This window comes from Crocodylus siamensis, chromosome 4 (assembly GCF_052110815.1).
Source record: "Crocodylus siamensis isolate JL-2025a chromosome 4, ASM5211081v1, whole genome shotgun sequence".
Classification (NCBI taxonomy): Eukaryota; Metazoa; Chordata; order Crocodylia; family Crocodylidae; genus Crocodylus; species Crocodylus siamensis.
This window is the reverse complement of record NC_143398.1, coordinates 9,186,341-9,206,641: the sequence shown is the minus strand read 5'-3', so window position 1 is coordinate 9,206,641 and position 20,301 is coordinate 9,186,341. Positions and strand designations below refer to the sequence as shown.

Below are 20,301 nucleotides of genomic sequence, written 5' to 3'. Positions count from 1 at the left end.
GAGAAAGATCATTCTTCACAGGCATGATTACAAGACCACACACTGAACAGTGCATTTAGTTTCATATAGGAGATCTCAGCCCTAGAAAATGCAAACAAATTGGAAACAGTTCAGAAAAGAGCAAGAGAAATTACCAGGATGCTAGACCGATTGATTTATGAGGAAAGATTAGAATTGCTAAATGCACGGGTATAGCTAAGTGATGACATATAAGAGTTGGGATTAGGGGAAGAGAGTGTAAAGGGAGAGTTTTCAAAAGCTCCAAGTAGCAGATCCAAGAAAGTACTTAGGCATATAAACCCAAGAGAGTGATCCACAAAAGCTCATCTAACTGCTTATATGCCCAAGAATCTGTAGGCACGTAAATTTGCACCGGTGAAGTTACTTGGGAACCTGACATTCAGCTACTGCACATGTCCAGAGCTGCTGCTAGCTTAGCTGAGCCAAGCATCTTGGCATACAAGTTTTCTGAGGTGCCTGATGCTCTGAGCACAGCTAATGCAAACTGACAGCCCTGCATTCAGCAGCAGTTACAGTTACTTTCATTTAAAAAAAAGTAGCAGGGGAAGTGGCAATTCTCACCTTTCAGAAGCTTATTAAACCTAATGGCCAGAGCACTCACCCAGGAAGTAGAAGGCCTGATGCTCCTAGGTGCTACTCTGCTTGAAGAAGTTCAAGTTTCTCACCTCTCAAGTGAGTGTCCCAACCACCAGGCTAAGGACAGGCTAGAAAGGGGCACTGTTCAGCTCCTGTCACGAAGCTGTAGTGCTGTGCAGAAAAGCATGCAAGATCAATGGGTCCAGAGAGAGTAAGCAACAGGAAGCATGACTAAGGTCCACAATAAGGGCACTCCCAGGGCAGGGAAAGCTGTGGTTCTGCCTGCTCCAGAGACTGCTTACACATTTTGCAGTAAAGGGGCATTTGGACAAAGTGAACATAGTGTGTGGGGAGCAAGGAGAAGAACCTAGAGCTCCTTCCCAGAGTAGTAACTCATTAGGCCACAGAGTTATGCTCTCTCTTGCTTGGTCCAATTAATATTGCATTCCTTTCTACAGAGCAGTCCAGCTTCAACAGCAGGGATAGAGTGTATTCTCCCTGTCTGGCCTATCTTCTAGGCTAGTGGCTGCGGTATTTTACAGAGAAGTTTGAATCATCTCAGGCAAAGGTGGCCTTAGAATCCATTTTCACAATTCCCAAGCGAGTGAGATTATTACACAGACACCACCGCTCTTCTTCCTCCAGCTGTACTGTAAAAGAAATAAGTGAGCCAGTCATCTGCAGCAAAAGGCATGACTTAAGATGCCTAAATCCGGGAAGGGGTTCTGCGTGTGTGCACATGCACGCACGCATGCACACACACATGCACATCCCCGCCTAATCCCCGTAGAATTGCAGGCAGGAGTCTCAATCTGGGAAAAGTCAGGATTACAGACACACTCCTCTCTTTGGTGTTTTCCAATGGCTGGCTTAGCTGTCTCCTTCCTTGGCATGCTTGTAATAGCAGATTCCATTCCTAGGTATCCAACTCTCCCTGTGGACTGCATAAGGAGTTTAGGTTATCTTGGATTTATGAATAACCCGGATGGAGTTTAGTGCCTAGACACTGGGCAAGCAAGCCCTTTGTACATCTTAGTTTAAAGGATCAAGGTCAGTGGTTCCCAAACTGTGATATGGGTACCACCAGTGGTACGCAGACACCCTGACGGTGATTACACATTAAGAGATTTATTATAATTACTTTATATGACAAAAGCTTGCTGGTGGTACTTAAGGTAAACTGAAAAATATTCTGGGGGTACTTAAGGTTGTATTGTTTTAAATTGGTGGTGCGCAATCTGTCAGAGTTTGGGAACCGCTGATCTAGGGGATAACAACCCATTAAAAGTCAACAGGATTTAGGTTCCCAAGTCACTTTTGACAATTGGTCTTGGTTTCCCAAGTCACGAAGCTGCTTTGAAAAAAATTACTTTAAGTCTACAAACTCTGGACAGTGTCCATTCCAAGCAGGAACTTGACATTTCTTTAGTGTGGTTCAAGGGATAGGCACTAGGGGTAATTACATGAAAAGCTGAGTTAAACATTAGAAAAAAAGCTTCTGGGAAAATCTGGTAGGTGAAGTTTCTCCAGCAGAAACCTCCTTTACTCAGAAGGATTGCCAAAGTACTTAATAATGGCCTGGCAAAAGCAACCTTATGCAGATGGGATGACAAACTACGTGACTGAATTGCTCTGTTGCATCAAATTTCTAGGTAAATGGAATTTTCCATCACAGAAATAGCTACAGTTAACTTGTGCAGTGCTTCCCGATCAGGGAAGCAGAAATACACACACACCATTACCTTTGCATTAAGTGACACACATTTTAAGAGACAATGGAGATGATGTTGATAACCTACATTGTCTCTCCAAATTGTTTAACTATAGCAATTTGGTAGTGATGCTACCTAAAAGAATAAGATACTAATTCCACTTTAAATCTCTATCTTCGAATGTTTATAACGTTCTCAGGAAAAAAAAAAGTAGCACAGCTCACCTTTTGGAGCTAAGATTTCTGGCGATTGGCATCTGCCCAGAAATGCAATTTGTGAGAGGAACAGCATAAAAATCTAGGCTCTTGTGTTAACTGAGCCTAGTATTTTCCCCAGCATTTTTCCAAATGTTTTAATTACATTTTACTGAATCCAACTCTTAAAACATCAACAACGAACATGCCAAATTTGCAAACGTGAACTTGTGCTTCTGCAGCATTTGAAAAAAATCCTCTTCGCAAATAATAAAAGCTGTAGTTGGTTGAAGACTGCCTGCTCAACATTCATAAGAAGTAACCTCCCTTGGCCTAACGCTTGCACTGATGTGTGGCTGAATACATTGTATTTGAGAAAAGGAGGGTTACAGACTTGGTAATTTTTCAGCTCTTGGGATTTTACTACTTAATGTATAGAAGCCTTAACATTCTTTCACTGCTGAATAATGACCCTTAAGTTGTTCAACTTGCCTACAGTTGCAGTAGTTTATAAAACCATTAAAGCCCAACGGTACAAAAACAGATGTGGAAGTGCAATGTGAGAGGCCTAAGACTCAGTAAATTGCAACAGAGAGTAGCTTGATGTTTGAGAGACCATGGTTGTGTCAATATGAATACATCCAATCTCATCTGGTCTCAGAATTTAGACAGAGGAAAAGTATGTACAGGCAGTCCTCAACTTACAATGTTTCGAGTTGCAATGTTTTGCACTTACAACATTTATAAATTGACGCCATTTCAACTTTATGACGTCAGTTTCGACTTTACAATGCTTGATCTGATGGGACGCTGCGCCAGCAAACATGTTTGCTGCGTCGCTTGTCTCCCTGTAGAACAACCGTCCAAACTCCCTTGGACACTTTCTTTAAGAAAGCAGACAAGACTCCAGAAAAACCTGCAGCCAAGACTCCTGAGAAGACTCCAGCCAAGAGCCCTTCAAAACATCCAGCAAAGTCACCTCAAAGAAGTCCTTCCAAATCAATATGATTGCTATTTACAGTATAAATGCATTAATATAGCTATATTATTCATCTACAATTGATAAAATACAAAATTCTGGGGTATTTTTAGTGAAAATAGGGTATCGGGCCTTGGTTCAGGAACCAAATCCCCATTTATAACACTGTTTCTTATGAGAAAATTGGTTCTGAGTTACAACGTTTCGACTTACGACACAATTGGTTCCTCAAAACCATGTCTTAAGTCTGAGGCCTGCCTGGTACCTACTTGCTTGGGGCATCTAAAAAACACAAGCATTTGGAACACAAATTTTCTGTGGAATTAAGAGTTGTTTCAAACGCTGACAATCTTAGCACAAGGCAGCCCTACTGCTTTTTGATATAGATGTCTTAGCATACACCTAAGCTGCACAATCCAGCAAGAGGCAAGGCAAATTAACACAGACAAAATACCACCCCAGTGCAGCTTTACTTCTTCTAACTCCCAAATTAGCCTCGGTATCTCTATACAGTGCTGCACTATGCAATGTGCCTCTGCTCTAGCTCAGCATTTCTCAACCTGGGGGCCAACAGAATATATGAAAGCATGGAGAACAGCTCCCTGTGGGTAAGGCTAAGGGATTGGGGGGGGGGGGGGGGGAATAAACAAGATGTCAGGAGGCAGTGGGGTATAGGTGACACTGCCCACCACCCCACCTCCTCGTGGGGGTGGAGCCAGGGGCCTGCACGAGTGGCCAGTGGCAGAAGGCGAGGGCAGCGCAGCCTCCCCCCCCCGCCTGTTTGTTACTCCTAGCACTGCTGGCAGTGGCAGCAGCAGTCTCACCACCCTGTTCTACTCTCCCATGCTGAATCCCACTTACTGGACCACAGAGGCAGCTCCTGCCTGTGCCGATCCAGCCAGGCTGCAGCCCTGTGCCCGCTGTAGGTGGACAAAACAGGGGGCATGGGGGTGTGTGCCCTTGTCTTTGCCCCATAGTTCCCCTCCCCACACACTGAGGGGGCTGGGGCCTGGTGGTGGTGAGCAGGGGGTAGGGAGTGAGGGGCACCAGCAGGGATGCGGGGGCATTAGCAGGGCCAGGGGGCTGTTTTCTATTTCAACTACTAACTGGGACGGGACTGGCCATTGATGTTTACAAATGGGTCCTGGTACAAAAAAGGTTGAAAACCACTGCTCTAGTTAGTGCTGAACTGGTTCCAGCACTCGGTTGAACAACAGAATAATTAATTCCATTATCATTAATATGTCCTCATGATACAGAACTCTCTGGGGAAGAGGAGCTGGACATCAGTTCATAACGGTGAGAGTAGTATTATATACCAAGTTGTGCCCTTATTTTCAGAGAATCACCAAAGCTTCCTATTTCTTAACAGAAGTTACTGCCACCAATTGTTAACAGCTTATAAATCTCTAAGAGGACATCCGTGATTGCAACTATCCAGACAGTTTTAATTTTCTCAGCATATAGTATTTACTGAGAGTCCCCACTATTTTCTTCAGAACCTCTCCCACCCGCCCCGCCAATTCTAAAATACACTGTTGGAGAGAGAGTGGTTTCTCATCTTTAGAAATATGCCCTGATTGTTCTTCAACCAAAAGATGAATTTCTGTGCTGTGAAAAACTCTTTCACTTTATTGTATTAAAATACTTAAATAAGCACATTTTTATTAAGTACATTTTACTTTAAAATAAACAAACAAATGCAATTAACATTAATGAGATTGAGAGACTAGAATTAAGATGAAAAAAAGTTTCTGACAGTAACTTTACTACACCTTCAACTCTCCTTATGAAATATGAACTTTCATTTCTACCCAGGAGAACTTTTATAATCTTTTCTCTTATGCCTGTAGAAGGGTGTTTGTGCCTGAAAGCTTGCAATTAAAGATTTTTTTTTTTTGCAAAAATCTAGTTGGTCTAATAAAAGATATCACCTCTACCACAAGTTGCGATTCCTTTCCCAGTAGCTCCTAGCTTATGCATGCATATTTCATTGTCAAATGACATACAGCAGTACAAAATGCTCCTTGGATCCAAGACTACAGAGAAAACACAGTTCTTTTCTATTACCTTGCTTGATTTAGTTATATAGCTACATAACAGTCAAAATGAGTTTCTATTATAAATGAGGCCAACTTCATTTCTTGAATTTCACAGAAATAAAATGTTCACCTGGCATTAACTAAGCAGAGGTATTAGATTGTAGAGACAGTTAACACAAAGATTTTGAAGATTAGTTAACCCTTGAACTGGAAAACACTGAAAATGACTAAAATATCCTGCATGAGCAATGCATTTATATTTACAACCCCCCGCATTAAAATGACAGTGTGTGGTAAGACCGTGGTTGGGATTCTTCAACCAGAAGTACTAAGCTGAGTCTTGCTCTAGGTTCATGCTATAGCCTAGTGGGGGCAAACCTTTTTGGCAGGCATGCTACAAATTACCCCCGCATCCTCCTTAAGTACCACTCTAATCCCCTTCCTCTACCCAATCTGGAGCTCTGCTTTCTGCTCCCTGTCCTGGGCTTGCTGCCACATCTGCTGCTCTGCTTTCTTTACTAGGCTGCTTGACCCCTTCCCAATCTGCTGCATGCCACACACAGTGGCCATCTGTGCCACTTGTGGCCTGTGTCACAGGTTAGCCAGCCCTGCTATAACCCATCCTCAGCTGTAAATGGTACATGGTCCTTCAGGCGGCATAAGTCAAAAGCAGCCAAAGGCCTCAACTATATCATTCCCTTGTGTGTGGATGAATACAGAAACTGGCCCAATGAACTGCAATGATCTGGGATAGAAACTGATCCTCTAATCCACTTAAATGAAAGGATATTAAAGTGGATCAGATTCTGGATTCTCAGTTTGTACCTCATATCTCTCAGGCACTGGATACCAGATATAATATCCTTTCATTTAAGTGGATCAGAGGATCAGTTTCTGTCCCAGATCATTGCAGTTCATTGGACCAGTTTCTATATTCATCCACACACAAGGGAATGATATAGTTGAGGCCTTTGGCAGCTTTTGACTTATGCCACCTGAAGAACCATGTACCATTTACAACTGGGATCAACTGGGGATGGGTTGTAGCAGGGTTGGCCAACCTGTGACATGCCACAAGTAGCACAGACGGCCACTGTGTGTGACATACAGAAGATTGAGAGCTACAAACTGAGATTTGTAATCCACTGGAAATAATGAAAAATCTGCCAATCAAAACTAGCACCACCTCCCCTCCCCCACCAAAAAAAAAAGTCACTGAAATATCCAACACAGAAGAAGAGGCAAGAACTCATTCAATGCCTTACTCCATATGTTGTAACCTACAATTTCTGTTCATTCTTCTTCTTGCCCTCTCTTTAAAAAAGATTATTTGCTATCTGGAAAGACAGAACTGGTACCAGTTGACACAGTTTTTCTCAGGAGTCCATAATTTTGAAGTTCTTCTTGAACTAAGCCTATTTTAACAGCTTATTATCCAATGAAGTTGTTATCTTCAGTTACTGCCGCTCCTGCATCAAAATTCAGCATAGGCTCAAATACAAAATCCACCCTTATTAGGTTCTCTGATTGAGGGATATAAAATGGGACAAAGGTGGACTGTCAAGAGCTGGCTGATTTTATAGCACTATCTACTTTGTTCTGAAGTGCTAAATTGCACTGGACATCTAAAGACACCATAATACTTCTCTAAGTAACAGTTGCTGTAGCTGCTAAAGGGTATTAGGTGATTGTGTAAAGGTAGGACAGCTGGTTCACATGACTGCAAACAGGAGGGAAGGTAGTTCACACGAGGAAAATGAGAACCTCTGAGTTAAGATACTTACACTGATTTTTTTCTGTCCTTACATAACCTCTAAAACAGAGACAGCAGATAACGTTTCATAAAAGTCTCAGAGATTTCTGAATATTAAGTTAGGCAAAATGACTAGTCAGCCAAATTTAAGAAGATTCTCCCTACCCTTTACACCCCTGACTAAATTATTTATACACTTGATGGCTAACTGGTGTTTGAAGTGGTTCAGACACATCTATAACAATAAATCTGAGACAGTATTAGTGGAACTGGATAGTCAGAGACTACAAGGAGTCTGCCTAAATATTCCTAACCATAAAAATAGCATCAGATAGTTTGTTAGGGATCTTTAATGGCACCACACAGATAAAATGGGTTTTACATCACTAGTATATTTTTCAATAAGAAAGGGATCCATAGCGTTTTTCTGTGAGCTGTTCCCTGTACTCTTCATGTGCTTTAGACAAAATTGAAGGTAATAATAGCTTGATGGAAAAAATATCACAACCAGAAACAAATCTACTAAGAAAAATCAGACCGTATGAGTAACCTCTTCTATTCTTTAACAATGTGAAGTGAAGAAAAAAAGTGTTCATTTACTGTAGCAAGGATGCCAAGAATCTGAAGGCTGAAAAACATATTGATAAGAATGAGGTACAGTTACTTCTAGGCAGATTGCCCTGACCAGTTCTTTCACAGCGGAGTGGCAGAACACAGAAATCTTCCAACTGTTGCTGTCTTTGCTCTGAGCTGTCTTCCAGAGCCACACAGTTCCCCAGATTAACGTATACAGACAGAGTAACTAGAAAAATTTCAGGCAGCATCTTTGGCCTTGGTACATGCATCTTGCATACTGTGCTTCTCGGGGAAAAAATAATGATTTATGTATATTATATTTTTATATAAAAAGTTGTTCAGTTCTCCTCAAGCTGGAACAATTTTTCCATTTAGATAACGTTAATAGCTACTGCATAATACAGGTGCAGTATATCACTGCATTGTGAAGCTAGTACAAATGGTAACAGTTTTCCTGAATCTACTGATAAAAGTTACTCTGTTTTACTCCAATTACTCCAATGGGATGGTGTCAGTTATTTAACCCCAATATGTAACCTTCTGATCTCACATGCTCCTCTCCTGGCATCACTATCCAAGCTTTCCCACCAGCCTCCCAGATCACATCCCCCTTTCACATGCCAGAAGATCTATCAGTATGTACCTTGATATTTGTATCACATTCATCACTATGTAATTCAACACACCTCTTGTATGAATACACTGCTAAAAATACTGTATGGGAATAGGAGTCAACACTATGCCAGAAAACAACTGCTACATGCATGCTTGGTAAAGGAAGAAAGCTGTGGTTAAGGTGGCAGCATCATCATTTACACTGTTTATTTGCACTTTGCTTTTGAAATATATTAACAATGTCTGTATATCACACACAGTTTTCTTGCTTCCAAATAGGTGACTTGCTTCTAGCTCAGGGGTGGGCAATTTTTTGGGCCCAAGGGCCACATAGGGAGTTTTGACAAGCTGTCATGCACCGGAAGGCAGCAGGAACAGAAGCAGGAGCCCACATGCTGGGGCAGGAGCAGCCTGGCTGAAGCTGCTCATATGAAGCAGCAAAGGACAGCATGGCAGGGGCAGCTACAGGCCAGATCCAGTCATCTGCAGGGCCAGATTCAGCCCACAGGCCATATTTTGCCCATCCCAGCTTTAGCTAGATTCTGCCTTTCTGTTCCTCCAGCCAAGAGGATAGGCAAATGGAATCTTACATTTATACAGTAGCTTTCATCCCAAATGCTTTACCCTGCATAGAGGAGAAAGGTTAAGCAGGGACATGCATACATTTCCATTTTGAAATGAAAACACATCTGTTGTCCATATGCAGCAAGAGAAATTTGACCTAAATGAAAATTCACTTCAGTTGCTACTGAGGTACAATCACCTTATGGGAGGCTGCCATGCACTGCAACTGTACAGAGTTTAGTAGTAGTATGCAACCACTGATCCTCTGGATCATGGTGTACATGTAAGAGGTCTAGTCAGATGCCTGATTAATCTGTTTGTGGTGGACAAGTTCAATGTTAGAGCAACACACCTTGTTACAAGTTTCACAGATCTGTGTGTTATCCAAGTTGGAATCCAAATTTCCAGCACACTGCTTTCTTCTCTCTCTCTCTCCACTTCCATCCTCTGGACCAAAACCACTTCGTGTTGACCTGCACCCCGTGCCATACGTCCCTCCAGATCAAATGGGATTCTGCGTAATCTTCTCGGCTTTCTACATTGTTGTTGAACTACCATACTTTGTATAATTTTTTTACACACAGCGTGGCACTGCTATAGAGAGCAACCCTGCTCCCTAGAGTTGTCTCAAATCTCACTATACAATGTATGAATGTATATGCACTTGAAAACAGCAATGGGCCATTCAGTTTAAAAGAACTTGGTTAACTAAACCGTACCAGCTAAATTCTAGTTAACATGCTGTTCCTGAAAAAGCAACCCATGGAATTGTTAATTGCCAGAAGTGGCAAGGACTTCATTTTTCACCTCATTTCAAACATACCAGTCTCACCAGCACAGATACCCTCTCACAGAGCAGAGTACAAGCTACTATAATCACCACTATTTCCTGAAGCATGGAGGTTTTTCCTGGGATGTCTTCTATCCAAGAACTGCAACAACCTGACTTGGCTTAGTCTGTGATCTAACAACATTACAGCCCAAGGTGGCATGGTTACAGAGTGCAGGGGCATATAGATTAGGTCTGCAAACTGCAGGTTAAACTGACAAAATACTGCAATGTTAAAGTTTATTTGCACTGATAAGCAGCAGTTTAATAGAGTAGGAAGGTTTATGCCAAACTTCTACTTAAGTTCTCTACACTCTACTTTGATTGAAGCACTTTATCTCTGACATAGCGATGCCGTGCCAGTTTTTAGGCTCACAGGGCTGCTAGCATGGTGCTCTTTTCTCAGCTGTGATATAGACAAAGCATGTAGTTCCTTCTCTGACACGCTCAAGCATCATTAACTAAGGGCCATGCTACATGGCGATTGGGAGGTCCCAGATGATTGGAAAAGGGCAAACATAGCACCCATTTTTAAAGAACGGGACAAAGGAGGATCCAGAGAACTAAAGACCAGTCAGCCTCACCTCAGTCCCTGGAAAAAATCATGAAGCAGATCCTTAAAGAATCCATCTCAAAGCACTTGGAGAAGAAGGTGATTAGGAGCAGTCATCCTGGATTCACCAAGGGCAAGTCATGCCTGATCAACCTGATTGTTTTCTATGACAAGGTGACTGGCTCTGTGGATGTGCTATACTTTGATTTTAGTACACCTTTTGATACAGTCTCCTACAACATTCTTGCAGGCAAGCTAAGGATGTACAGACTGGATGAATGGACTACAAGATGGATAGAAAACTGGCTGCAGCATCAGGCTCAGAGGGCAGTAATCAATCTATACGTGTTATTAGCATGCAGGAATAAACTCAATGCCTATCGTACCAAAGTTTATTGTTCCCAGGTGCCGCATTTACATGTGCACCCAGGACCACAGCACATTGAGGCAGGTTAGAGCAGCCCCAGCTGGTAGAGCGCCTGGGGAAGAGAAGAGTTTGGGGGGGTAAAGGGGGAAGCCTGCCAGTTCAGGGCTGCTACAACCTGGTTCAACATGCTGCAAAGGGGCTGGCTGGTTGGGGCATGACGGTGCTCCAATGCAGGACTAGCCAGGAGCCTATGCACTTAAGCACCCTCAAGCCCCAACCACCTTTGCCAGCATCTACACAAGGTACTACAAAGTAAAAAAAAAAAAACAAAAAAAAACTCAGCGCAGGATAGTACTTGTATTTACAAGTACTACCCTGCTACAGAGTTGATTAATTTCCTGAGACCTAAGAAGGCCATGTGTGTAGATGTGAGATGGTGAGTAGGCAGCTAATTAGTCTACTCCACAGTGACTGTGTCTGATGAATCCACTGGGAATTAAATGCCTATATCCCATAGGCATACTACAGTATTTATTTATGTTTAGATTTGTGTATTTTTTGCATTTCAAATACTGATTTGTGACATTCTATCATAAATATATCATATCTATCATAACATAAGAAAGATTGGATGGACAACAATTTTACAAAGATCTGAAACCATTTACCACTAGCATTTTAAATATGCTAAATTCTAAGTAGAAGTAAAATTACTGCTCATGATTTTTTTAAAATCAACTCTCAAATCTGTAAAGTGTCTCAAATACCAGAAACAAAGCTAGAATGCTCAACTCTAGTCAGAAGTATCACATTCAAGAGTACTGTAGCTTTAAAATATTTGAAACAGAAATAAAGCCTCTTTAATGAATGCTTTAAAGTTTCTCATGCAAAACCAAGTGTAGCCTTGTTTCATATTTAATTTGCAATAGGATACCCAGCAGCTTAGCTATGAGAGCTTTTTTGGCTGGTGACTAAATGCCTGCTGAGATGGGCTCCATACATAGGTAACACTCTATTGGAGACCAAATCGTCAGAGCTGCATCTCACTCTCCTTTAAAGTTAATCTGAACACAGTGGACTCAAGAGGAAATGAAAAGTGAGTTTCTCTCCCTTCCTTTGGCATTGGGACTTCCTGAGTTTTGCTGATTGGTCAAGAGCTATTATTTCCTCCATGCTATTCCCAATTGTGTCTGTCAGACACAATTAGCGTTGTACATACAAGGAAAAAGTGCTAATGTTTAAATATGCCAGAAGCAAGGGTTACATCTGAAAAAGGATTTGCGGATTTTTGTTTTGTTTTGTTTTTTGTACATATTTTAAGAAAGAAGTGTTTGAACTATAGAACATTTATGCACGCTCCTCCAAGCACTTAAAACTGCAGAAGGCAAAGTTCAATTGCCACCACGAAAGTCCGCAAAATTCATTCAAGATAGGAAGAACTACAATTGTTCATTCTGAATGGGAAAAATAGATCATTTGGCACTTGGATTAAGTATTACCTCTCAGATACAAGGCAGCAGTATCATCCCCCTGCCCTCAAATACAAATGCTTTGTAACTTTTGAAGAAAAACACCTTTCATCTGGATGTTTGAACCTAGTGGAAAGCACATTACTCACTACTGAAGTCTTTCCATTCCAGAAGAGAGGATACAACTGCCACTTGCCAGCAATGCATTTAAGGAACAAGGGAAGAAGACCCAAGTTCATCAACTGAATGGAAGTATGCAGAATATAATAAATTATTTGTCCATTATGATGCATCTATTATAATTCCCACATAAGCAGCCCATCAACCCATTAAAAAAAGTGATCAAATCTGGATTTTCTGTTCTCGCAAAGAATAATACCTCTGACATTATGCCATCATCTAAACCCATGTGAGATGTCAGTTTGATGCTGACTCAGAGGAAGTTATGACCTATTGTATAACTACCTACAGGCAATGGGGTTCTTGGTTTTGAACCAGGTACCACCCATCCACAACTCAAACTTAGATCTGATATTTGTTCCTCTTAAATCATGCAGCAGCCTCCCATTACAAAATTCTGTTCAGAAGAAACCAGTTAAGATAGCCTATACTCAGATATCAGAAAAGTTTAAAGGTGCATTAATGATAACAATTACAAAACCTAAAAAATCCAGGAAAAAAAATAGCGATTTACAGACGAACTTAAGTTATGCAAGCCTTAATCATCTAAAATCTTCTGTTAGCTAAAATAGGGTCAGGTGTTCCACTGCTTACTAATTTAAATGTTCCCAGCCAAACTAATTCTGCAATATTCTTCTCAGACTATAATGGATTATTAAAATGGTACTGCCCATGCAGTAAATTTGTTAACCTTTACAAAGGATTTACCCAACTCACGAAGAGACTCTTTAGAGGAGTGATGGTGAAAACATGAAGACTTTCCTGAGACTACAGTTGAACCCAGATTGTTCCTGCTCAGCTGGTTTGCAACCTGCAGATCTCAGCATGCTGTCATTAAAGACAAGACACTCAGCTGCTTGCTTTGGCTTTTATTTCAAAGAGCATCACTGTATAACCCCGGTTATTCTGTAAGCCTTCATCTTTAGATGGGAAAGGAAGGGGGAGACAGGAAAGGACCTAACTCTGAAAATTATCTGGGTTCTACTATACTTAAAGAGGGGGCACTGAAGCTAGCGCCAAACTGGGAAGTCCTTAGTGCTTTTGCCAGCATTTGATCTGTGCGTGACAAAGGGCAAATAGGTCAGATTGGTTTCTTTAGATCATTTTAAAGCACTGGGTTCTAATCCTCATTGCTCTTCTCCTGTTTGCTCGTGGGGGCTTGGAGCAAGACACCGTTTTACCTCTTTAGCCTTGAGTACAATGGAAAGAAACTGGGCCCATAATTTACCACTGCCTAGCTGCTACACTCAAGTTTAGACTATGTGGTGGTATGGAAATTTAAACATCTGAAGTCTGACCTTACTTCAGTGACTCACTCAGGCTTATCTACATTTGAAGACTAGGGTGTGAATTTAAGGCCCCACAGCTCTTCATGAGGAACTCCATTATAGGGGCAAATTCTTTCTAGAATAAGGGCACCTTCTCCCTGTTTAGCTCTTAAACCACTTTGAAGGACCAGTCTGGAAAAAGTGTTGACACATGAAATAGCTTTCAGGATTAATTCAGACACAGCTATTCTGGAATATTTATTCTTCAGTGGGTCCAAGTTTACAAACCCTTAGACTACACACGACAAAGAAGTGCAGACCTGTTTTCCTACTTTATAGAAAAAGCCACATGTTACCACAGCTGTACTATATAGGTAAGCATATCTTTTATTTTAAGTGTGGACCTGTTTTCCTACCTTACATCAAAAACCTCATGTTACTACAGCCACAGCTATAGTGAGTGTGTGTGTATAATGTGTAAAATGTGTGCGTGTTTATACAATATGCACGTGTGTGTGTGTATGTGCATGTGTACACACTATATATGTATACATATATTATGGGGGCCAGAGGAAACACTTCAAGGACATTCTCAAGGTGGACATAAAGTGTGGCACTGACACCACAAATTGAGGGAAACTAACCCAGGACAGGTCTACAAGGCAACGCCTTGCGAGAGAAGTTGCATCTTACTTTGAAGAAAACAGTCTTGCTGTGAAGGCTGAAAAACGACAGAAACAGAAGGAAAGGAAAAAAGACCAAGAAATCTGTGATCCAGCCCTCCCTTGAACCACCACCTGTGGTTTCTGCCATAGAGTCTATGGCTCTAAGACTGGCCTTCTCAGCCATCAGTGGACTCATTTATAACTCTTTACTTGATCCACAGGAGTGATCATCCTCGACCATGAGGAATCGGCGCCACCACTGCCGACACATATACCGTACTATTATATACATGCATGTAGTGTGTGTGTACAAAAGTTAGTACACTATATATCATCTATATTAGTACAGTATATGTACATGTCTATATTACACACACAAGATACAGCCATGGCTGAGGTTTTTTTAATGTAAGATAGAAAAAAAAAGGCCCACACTTCTCAAAATCAAGTGTATTTATATGGTATTACTTCTGTCCTGGGGTGGAGAGTTATCTGCCTATCAGCATGAAAAAATTAAGCTAGTATACTGGCAAAAACACGGGAAATTCTCTCATAAATAGATCTCTATCGTACAGGTATGTGAAGTAGTCATTAAAATGAACACTATAACAATGCTGAAGTTTCTTGACCAAGTAGTAAGGGTAAAATCTGAAAAAAATTTGTTTGGAGACAAATCTCAACACAAGTGAGAACTACAGCAGACTTCAGGTACGTTTCTCCCAATAGCTCTAAATCCACAGGTCAGCAGCAATGTCTGACCATTTTATCCATTAAATACATTTTCATAGCATTTTTAAGAGGTGCTAGGGGACAGCAGAATGAAAACAGGGAGCGTTTGCAGAGAAGGAAAAAAGGAAAACTCCAGCATGTGGTAATGCCACTGAAAAATAATGAAGTTATAAGGTCAGGAGTTGAAATAGGTTACTTGTGCCTTTCTTTTAACCTGTTTTAAACAGCGGCCAGACTTTCCACTCTCGATTACCAGATTTACCAAAAACACTCTGCAGCGAGAAAAAAAAAGCTCCTGAATAGTCTGAGAACAGTAACACACTACCACCAGGCAATAACCTAATTTAAAACTCATGCTTTCCAAAGTACAAAGGTGCCTGATGCTCCAAATGAAATAAAATCCTCAAGTATAGGAGAACTACAGAGGGCAAGAAGTGATGAGGACTGAATACAGTCAGACATTGTCAAAAAAACGAAAAACTGATATAATGTGACAAGCCATGGCAAGTGACAAGAGTCTTACTGAAAAAAATCACTAGGAAATTAAAACCCTGACAGCTGTCTGTGATAAAGTATCCAAAACAACAGGAACCTTTTATCATAAAGTCCTGTTTTCACCTTCAAAGAATTTCATTATAACCAAAATTGCAATTTGCCTGTCACTATCCTAAACTTTCATTCCAATTCAATGTAAATAATTCACAGTAGAAGGCTAGCATGACTTCTGAACCATTTTTACAGTATGCAGTCTTATTTTTTTATACCTCAGAATTGTGAGAACAAGTTGTAAGCTATTTAAACCGGTCTAGAAAAAGTTAAATTCTTCCAAGAATTATCATTTACTGTATATTAAAACTTTAAAGGTACTGTATTAATGTAAAAAAATATATATCTCCCTATTATTAAAAGTAAGAAAAGACAACTAGAACTGAAAAATTATGCAAAATCATTTCCTGCATTTGACAATCAATATGGGGTTTTTTTGTATATTCAGTTTCATGATTTATTTTGTAGAGTCAGTATTTACTTCTTTTTGCATGTAATGGCTTTCACACATCAGACGATTAAAAAAAGAAACCCCACAAGCTAACAGAAAGTTTTAGAGGGAAGTATGAAACTGCGAATCATTTAAGCTCATTTTAGATGGTTTAGGAGCGAGTATCCCTATCATAAATATTTTATAATATTTCAATTCAATTTTATCTCCTGTCCTGAATTTTTGTGTTTGCTTTTTGTTGTTGTTGTTGTTTTTTTTGGGGGGGGGGGAGGGGGCGGTTTTCTGAGGGAAAGGATATTCAAGAGTCTTCTACAAAAATCACAAACACCCAGGATTTTTTCAGTCCTACTTATGCAAGTCTGCACATCTTTACATATGCAGCTCAGTTTGACTCTCCAACAACCTTCATCCCCTCAGAAGCAGAGAGAAGTTTTTCCAAGACACAAATAGCACTTAAATTCCACTTTCAACCAGTGGGAGTTAGATGTCTAGGTGTGATATGTGCCTTTTAAAATGCCCTTTCCCCATGCTACGTAGAGACCAAATTGTATGCTTGGGTTTGTACTATGGATACAGTTTTCCTACTGTGCCCATTACACTGAAATTTTGTTTGTGAGGCAAACAAACTTATGATCTCCATGTGAAAGTTTATAGTATCAGACAATTTAGACTTTTCGGGGGGGGGGGGTGTAAAGTTGTAACAGGGCACAGCTGGGGAAAAGGGAAGCAGAGCCCTGTTCATACCCATCCCCATTACTAGCAGCATGTTCAAGATTCACCCAGACAGCGGTTCCTTCCAAAAGCCAAGCAGGGACCATCTTCCATTTCTGGCCGTGCCAGAGAGACTGGGTGTACCAGGTGCCAGTGGCAGGGACCATCACTGAGGCCATCAGATTCCTCCGCAGGGCCGGAAAGCCACACCAGCCCTGATGCTGAGCAGCTGGCCAGCTATTTAGGGGCCAGTTACTGCCTCAGCAGGGACAACAAACCCCAGCTATGTGATGGAGATGGATCCTGATTGGAAGAAAGAGCCATCAGGAGACCATAAGCAGCTTTCAGGACTGAGGCAGACAGCAAAAAAAGTGGAGTGTCGGGCAGGCAAGGAGCAGCCAAGCTGCTCACCATTTTTTGTGCTCTTCTCAAATGGACTAACAGGCATTCCTGGGGCAAAGCCCAGCACCTTCAGCTAAGAGGCTGGGCATGGATAAGACTTTGTGTATTGATGTTAAAGGACTATAGATCCCTTCCGAGGGTCTGAGACTGAAGAGTGGATACCAAATGGAGGTCTGAGTCAGGAGTGCAGAGGCCAGAGGAGCCTGAAATGGGAGCTCCTAAGGCCCCATAACTAATCTAAAGTGCTTTAATCGGAGTTGAGACTGGCAGTGTTTGTTCCACTCCCCTTCGTGAATTGGGACGTCTCCGAGGCTGAACAACTCCTCCCATAGTTTTCCATCAAAGTCATAGCAGAAGAGATTAAGTGGGGACAGAAGCACCCTAATCTGGAGGCAGGGATGCAGTAGAGCCGCCCCCATTTACATCATGGTTAGCCATGTCACTGAGACAGACTTAGTTACTCTGGGAAGACAGCAATGACTCGGTGACAAAAGTATTTCCTGATAAATTCTTCCTTGCGCTATTTCCAAAGAAAATCATGTTTTGTATAAAGACATTGCTTTTCAAGACAAAGTAAATATATGCAGATAGCTTCATAATTAAAACTATTAACACACTTTATGTAGCGGAGTTATTTTTATGCCTGTCAAGGGTAAGATTTAAACTACATACATTTTCTGTACACTTTTTCCATTTCCATCTCACATTCCCCTTTCCTTTGAAACCTGCATCTCCTATTGGCTCTTTCCCAATGGTTTTCCTCTTTCTGCTTCTCAAGCTTGGCTGCTTTTCTCATTTTGTCTGTTTCTTCCATTGCTCCTTCCTTGCTAGATTGATGCACACACGGAGACTGAGTCGCACAAACGCAATCAGTGTCTGACATTTAGCACAGTGCATACACTACTATAGGAACTCAATGCAAAGCTTGCAAGACTCAGCAACCAGGCATGGTTAGCCAGGAGCAAAGTGTTCCAAGACGATCCCCTAGCAAGGGTTTAACTCTTCAAATTGTCTGACTACACAGTACCAGCATGCTGATGTGTGGTGAGGTTTACACAGCCGAGGAGACTGGAATAGCTCCGCTGAAAAGCTTGCTGCTATTTTTTAACCTGCCAGGACTGTTTACAGAGGGTGCCATAATGAAGAAGGTTTAGGTTATAACATTAAATGGAGGGAAAAGTTAGAAAGGCTAAAAACAGTCAAAACAATGACAAAGAAATCTACATTATCAAATGACTAAGTCAATATCCAGATAGGCTCTTCTAGACATTTTTAAACCCTATCATAAGCAATTTAAAAATTCACAGGCTTTGTTTAACCCTTGAGGAAACCAGGGATTGAAATTACATTAGTTTGAGATCCAAGGCTGGTTTTGTTCAGTTCTGGATCACAGCCAAAAAAAGCACTGCTAAACTAAGGGACCAGTGACAGTTTTAAAGTCTGATACATCAAGCCACTGGAGCTAGACACTAATACTTTATACCACTGTGAGGCTTACTGCTTTATACAATTACATTTCTAGCACTAGTAGGCCCAAGATATCAGACCCAAAGATCATGTTATTTTGATTACCATCTTGCTTTCCCCCATTCCCACTTCAATTCCAATGAGATTTTTAGCAGCTAACATCTTACAAGCAACTAGAGATAGTTTAAGAAGTTTCATAATTTGACAGCTGGGATTCAGTGCTTTCAGGTGTTATAAGCACTGCTTTTTGGTGGTTATTAGGTTCTAATATGATATCAGTATTAAAGTAGGAGAAAAGCAAGACTGTAATCAGACTGACAATCTTATGATCTCATCTGCCAGGGAAATAAATGCTTTGACTGAAGCCAAAAATAAATCAGGATCTGTGAAACTGTTTCAAGAACTGCTCTTGGATCACTGATTAGAAACAGGAAGCCAGTCCTTGAACATACTCTATCAAAGCTGAAAGACCCCCAAACTTAAACTCTCTCCTCCACCCAACACATTTTTTTTTTTTTGTCAGATAGGGGTTGAGGGGCTGAAGGCAGAAGACAGACACACCAAAAAACTAACAGCTGAAACTGTCTCTTCTCTAGGGGAGCTATGAAGAAGCTTAGAGACAGCAACTCTGTCCAAGGGGCAGAACTTCCCGTGTCTTCCTTTTGTGGACTTGTGGAGCAACCAGGAGCAATCAAGTCCTCAGAAAGCAACAAACAGGCTTGGTGATAACAAAATTATCTACTCAGTAAACAAATAGCAAGGAATCTGGATGCACACCTCGCTGGGGTATTTGACCCCAGCAGTCTTTCCTGCCCAGGGCAGGGGCGCTTAACCCGATGATCTCACAAGGTCCCTTCCAGCCCTAAACTTCTGTGAATCCTGTAACACCAGAGACAGTGAAAATAGCAGAACATTAACAAAAGTAATACTACACAAACAAGAGTAACAGTTCCTTCTCTCTAACCCCAACTCAAGACGGAGCAAATTAATTTAGCCACGAGCTCAGGTTACAGAGGCAGATGAGAACAACTTGGGGCAAGGTTTTAGTTGTTTTTTTATTTTATTTTAGGAGCACTATATAGTTCCTTTTAGATGTTGGTCCAGGTCTCAAACACTACTGCAACACAAATAGCAATTATTGCTAGCTGTGGAAAAATTATGTTGACTTAAGTGGCCTAATTTCAACTCTTGATGTTCTTTGGCTTCAAACAAAACACCAACTTCACAGAATGCGTTGATATTATAAAAATGTCGTTCTTCTGCACTACAGCATGACCATCATGTTTTGCAATCAATTTGTCTTCTCAAAAAAAAAAAATGTTTTATAAGTTTACCATGACATTTCAGTGACAACAGCACTAAGACTGCTAAGAAAGAAACAAAAAAAGGGAGTAATTAAAAATAGGCAGAGAAGTGAACATCATGATACAATGACAAAATAATCCCCTCAATTTTCTTTGTAAACATACCACTAAAAGCCCAACGTTTACCATGGTAATACTAAATCAGACTGTATTATGGGAATGAGTTTATATGCAGATCTATACAATCGATACACTTGGCATATACGCCAAGTCTTCTAGTCATAGTAAATGACTAAACTGTCACACTCCATATTTTACACACAATCAC

At 41.0% G+C, this 20,301-nt stretch overlaps 1 protein-coding gene across 1 annotated transcript in view; it reads right to left on the bottom strand.

The window, feature by feature from the left end:
- TAF3 (TATA-box binding protein associated factor 3) overlaps positions 1–20,301 on the bottom strand; it is a 152,790-nt gene that overhangs the window by 114,117 nt on the left and 18,372 nt on the right. The gene's annotated exons all lie outside the window — the stretch shown is intronic.